Source organism: Haliotis rubra, unplaced genomic scaffold (assembly GCF_003918875.1).
Source record: "Haliotis rubra isolate DU_JTF1 unplaced genomic scaffold, ASM391887v1 Scf51, whole genome shotgun sequence".
NCBI lineage: Eukaryota > Metazoa > Mollusca > Gastropoda > Lepetellida > Haliotidae > Haliotis > Haliotis rubra.
The window spans coordinates 1,201,256-1,207,326 of NW_025767202.1; positions in this window are offsets into that span (position 1 = coordinate 1,201,256).

Here is a 6,071-nt window from a genome sequence, read left to right on the forward strand (position 1 = left end):
CTCATTCGTCTGAAGAGCCACAATTAAACCTGTAGAAATCTCAAGCTTGCTAGCAAAAGAAGGAGAAAGGTTTATCGGGGGTGTAGCAAGATGTGTTTGGTAGCGTTAGAAAACTTAGAATCTCTCGTTTTCCAAAACCAATGTTCCAGAGTACACGACTGCTAGATATAAAGGAATATATCTTCACTATGTATAGCGATTTTATCATTTTTTAAAATGCGTGTGATGATCCAAGCACTGCTCTACGGAACCATGTAAAACAGTAACACAATAAGGTCAAGGTCAAAGGTGAAGGTCACTACAATCTGATTGGTTACTACTCTTGCTTGAAATTCTATGTTTTATCTCTTATCTATCGTAACAACTAAGTACAACACCACGTACTTGGTACCATAAGACACCTCAAAGACTGTTTTCTGGCGTAATACGTATTATAAGTTAGGACCAATGTGTTAAGGCCCTTTTCATGGTTAATATGCATTTGTGGTTGCATCACAGAAATGCATTATATCGTTGACATGTCAACACAAGTAAGGGACCAGCTATTAGGTTCAGAGCTCAGGGTCACTGCTTGTTGAAACCAAATGAGCTGTGCAGAGCTGCGCCCCTGTGTAGTCCCATCACCATGACGTTTTGTGTCACCAACGTGGTGGACGTCACCTTCTGCATCGCCCCGGACTGTCCTCCTCGTGAGGTTGGCGCGCCGTGATATCAAATACTGTTCAAAACGGTGTTTATCCAACTAATACCGCCACTAATCTGAACACAAATATCAAACAGGGGACTAGTGGTTAACGCGCTCGTTCGTCACGCCGAAAAACTGGTTCGATTCCTAGTGTGTGTACAATGTGTGAAACCCCATTTTTAGTGTCCCTGCCGTGATATTGCTGGAATAAAAGCGGCGTAAAACTAAACTCACTCACATCAGAGATATAACGCCAGAAAACAACCAGTCTCGTCTATCCACCAAAACATATCCACATGGCAGTAAACCTGCAGCAGTTGAAACTACATCAATGAATGAGTGAGTGAGAGAGAGAGTTTAGTTTTACGCCGCACTAAGCTATGTTCCAGCTATATGGCAGCGGTCTGTAAATAATCGAGTCTGGACCAGACAACCAAGTGATCAACAGAGTGAGCATCAATCTGCGCAATTGGGAACCGATGACATGTGTCAACCAAGCCAGCGAGCCTGACCACCCGATCCCGTTAGGCGCCTCTTACGACAAGCATGGGTTACTGAAGATTCATTCTAACCCGGACCTTCACGGGTCACATCAATGAATGAAAAATATAGTCATGAACTCATTTCTTGCCAAAATGTAATCATTTCCTCCACCCAGGTGGAATCTGAAACTCAATTTGGATGAAGACAATCCCACTGCGTGGGACTCCTGATTTCAAGTTAGCAAACTGCAAATACGATCCCCTTTACAATAGTTATATATTCTATTGAACTATGTGTACAAACAAAGCAACGTATCAAAAGAAAAATATGAATTTTGTATTGGGTACTTAGATATTCAAGGTCTGTACTTGATGTGTTAGATCAAGATAGAAAATATGTATCAATATTCATGCGAATTTGATAGGCTATGGATGTTGAGAGAAAATCTATATAACCAAGTTTTAACAAATACCGAACTGTGTAACAATTCGATTCAACACAAAGAGCTTCACAGAAATACATACAAAGGGTAGACATGATACAAAGGGTACACACTGATTGGTGTTGGTCTCCTAAGTGCACTTATTACCCCCAGATGACCAGCAACCTTTTGGGCGACAGTAATATATATTACTTGGATAGATTGGTTGATAAAGCCAATGTGTCACTAGCTCTCGGCGTCAGTGCTATCTGCCATTGTCTGATCTGATAATCCAGCATAACGTGGGCAGTACGAAGTAGAATTGGATGCAGGCGAATCATTACCGTCGATTATCTTGTGTATTCTACAGCTAATCTATTATGATCAATACCTGGAAACAAATACGTAAGCGACCGGCTTCGTCACTGCTACCTCTAAAATAAGTAATATCTAATATGCCCAGTAAACAAAAAAATATAATCTTGCGTTAACATTATGCTTTCCGTCGGAATGTGAAGCAACGTGGAACATCGTCAAGATGCTTGTTAACTGATGACCACTTGTTCTGGCGAGAGAACTATACACTGTACATTTGGCACAAATATTAGAAACGTCATCAGTACGTTACTTTGGCTGAAAACAGTCGCCGAAACACTGCAGTGTTATGGTCTAAAACGGAACTTGAATAAAACTACAAAACTGAATAAACAAATTCTAGTTTGTTTCCGTTTAACCAGACTCAAACATGAATCTGTAATTTGCTTGGAAGGCTGTGTTTCAGCCTTTCGAATCAGGCTCAACATGAAGTATGGGAAATCAAAAACTGGATCAGCAGTTCACAAACATCAGATGGGTGTTATGTTGTCCGATATGGTTTTGAACTGGACTAAGCACATCACAGCGAGACACTCCAGAGAGTGCACGAGATAGTAGACGTTTACACGTTGTATTGCTTCACATCGTGTGTTGCTTCGCGTTGTATTGCTTCACATCGTGTGTTGCTTTACGTTGTATTGCTTCACATGGCGTGTCGCTTTACGTTGTATTGCTTCACATCGTGTGTTGCTTTACGTTGCTTTGCTTCACATCGTGTGTTGCTTTACGTTGTATTGCTTCACATGGCGTGTTGCTTTACGTTGTATTGCATCACATCGTGTGTTGCTTTACGTTGTATTGCTTCACTTCGCGTGTTGCTTTACATTGTATTGCTTCACATGGCGTGTTGCTTCTCGTTGTATTGCTTCACATCGTGTGTTGCTTTACGTTCTAATGCTTCACATCGTTTGTTGCTTTACGTTGTATTGCTTCATATCGTGTGTTGTTTACGTTGTATTGCTTCACATTGCGTGTTGCTTCACGTTGCATTGCTTCACATCGTGTGTTGCTTTACGTTGTATTGCTTCACATCGTGTGTTGCTTCACGTTGTATTGCTTCACTTCGCGTGTTGCTTAATGTCGCTTTGCTTCACATCGCGTTTTGCTTAACGTCGCTTTGCTTCACATCGTGTGTTGCTTTACGTTGCTTTGCTTCACATCGTGTGTTGCTTCACTTTGTATTGCTTCACATCGTGTGTTGCTTCACGTTGTAGTGCTTCACATCGTGTGTTGCTTTACGTTCTAATGCTTCACATCGTGCGTTGTTTAACGTTGTATTTCTTCACATCGTGTGTTGCTTTACGTTTTAATGCTTTAAATCGTGTTGCTTGACGTTATAAAGCTTCACATCGTGTGTTGCTTCACGTACTCTTGTTTCACAGAGTGCTTTGCTTCGGACAGCGTATTTTCATCTGTAGTATGGAGTGAGCAGCGGAGCGTATATAATATACGTTAGATTCGATGCCAACTGCAATACATAACATAACATCCATGTGACCGCACCATGCTACTGAGACAATTATTGAATATAAAGTTAATTTTCCAATAATTGATAGCGTCGTGCGGAGAATGAACGTATCAAGAAGGTTCATGGAAAGGTCAATAAAATGCCCTTAATGTGCAACTAATTGCATGATGCCAAGAAACACGCACCGTTTTCCAACATGAACTGCTGAAACGTAACAAAATGCATCCAAGCTCTTGCAGTTGAAATGTAAAAAAGATGCAGCCGCGATTAAATGTTTTCCAGACATCGCCAGGCAAACCAAGGACAAGACTGCATCCGCCTTAGCTGTGTTTTGTGGCGGCTTTGTTGAAATGACGTTAAACAAGATTACTATCCTCTTTTTGTGAGAGCTGTAGTTGTGTAATCGCTCGAGTGTCTCACTAGCGTGACAGTAACAAGACATCAACATCCATCATCCAACGTAAATCAAGCAATTTGCATCTCTTTGACTGGACCCGTGTTTGTGACTATTTTCTCAAACACGTTTACGCGACAGCAGAGAGCACATATCCCTGGAGAGGATCTACGTGTTTTGAGAGGCGTTTTTATACTCGCAATTCTGTACTAGTTAAAACAAAGTTTTAGATATTTATGTTAAATTGGACGATTGTATTTATTGAAAGTCTCAAAACAAAAACTTCATCTCATCAGCATCAGTTGCACCTGTTAGTGGGGAATACACATTCCCTCATGCCTTCTAATCATGTTGGAATGACTCGACTGATTCTGTGTTGGCAATCTTCGTATAATCACGGCGGTCTGCCCAATATGTGACGAAGCTTGAAACTGATAAGCCAACGGCCAAGATGTAAAATGCTATGCTACGCTCGTCTCATATTTAAAGAAAAACAAAACTTAACACCTTAGTTTGCAAATTTTGAAAAAGGTAGAGAAAACTTGACTTGCGTTGAACATTCATTGCTTAAAATTCAACGGTGTCCTGTAGATTACAGGTAGTTTCTAGATAAATATATAGAATGGTCATATTTCATTAACCTAAAATTGTTTGAGGTTGTACGTCATCGTACCCTCGTTGAATCAGCGTTGATCACTGGATTGTGTCCAACAGTGTATATTATTTACAGACCGCAATTAAATATAGGGAAGAGCTGTAGAGCGGTGTTATATTGTTTAATATTTATATTTGTGCACATACCCATCTTAGCTGACCTGCCTATCCTCTCCGACTTTGATTTTTTTAAATAAAAGAACCAAATTGTTCAGCCTGATGCCAATTTTCTCGAGACGGTGTAGATAATTTAAGAATCCGAAAGAACATTGATTACATGTTATGCAAATAATGTAACTGGTGAATTATTGGTTTACAAACATATATTTTCCAGACTGAGAATTGTACAACGTGTGTTCAAGGCTACTGCTGTGAGACTGCGGTTGATGACGACACCAGCAGGATGGCTGAATTTGATTGCATACTGCCAGGAAGAGAGAAGGGCTGAAGGTGGAATAGGAAGTTCTGAATCACAACCATTTGCAGAATTCAGTTAGGAAAATCTAACATTAACTGGATTCTTTTTATCTGAACAAATATGTAATCCCAGTAAACAGACATTACCGTGCAGTAGTCCGAAACACTACCCTGGCCTGGACAGGTTCAAGTATAATTACATATAGCGATCTGACACATAATGAAAACTCAATATGAGCTTTGAATATGTATGAGTATCAAAGGGAACAACGAAGATGTATATCAGTGATTCCTCTTCCAGAACACGACGGTCGTTCTACCTAAGACCTGACAAAATACCTCAATCTCGTTTACAAGGTTATAGCAGTTTATGTTTGTTGTTAATCCGTTGCTTGGTTGCTGAATAATGTTCTACACTGAATTTCCACTAAAAAAAGTCACAAACTGAACCAACGACTTCTATCACGGATATTGGTGGCGTCAACTGGTGATTGCTCCACTGTCATTCTCAGTTAAATGATGGGAGTCGACACCAGCAGGTTAGCAAAGGTATTACACAACAAACACAGGGCTCTGTTAGCCATACCCAGTAGATGTTGTACCTGCTCTCTTAGTTATCTTGCTCATAATCAACATGAGCGAATGAGTGAGTTTGTCAGTGAGTGAGTGAGTGAGTCGAGTATACAGTATCGCAGCTATCTCATGACCAGTCAGCATGTGTGTGGCAATCGGATGTGATGTAGGTCTCCGACCCCGACATATTGGTGGACCCCACACAATGTATAGGTGTGCTGACAAACCAAGAACAAAATCAGGACATCAGGTGTTTGAACCCCAAATCACAGGTGTCTGTCCTGCCCAAAGGAAGCAACTCTACACAGCACACTTCCTCTGATGACTGGGCTACCCACAAATAACACCAGAAGACCTTAGTTTTTGTTGTTGGTTGTTGGTTGCACTCAGCAATATTCCAGCTATATGGCGGTGGTCTGTAAATAATCGAGTCTAGACCAGACAATCCAGTGATCAACAGCATGAAGATCTCTCTTCGCAATTGGGATGCGTTGACACGTGTCAACTTAGTCAGGGAATCTTGCCACCCGATCCCGTTAGTCGCCTCTTACAACAAGCATGGGTTACTTAAGACCAATTCTACTCCAGATCTTCACAGGTC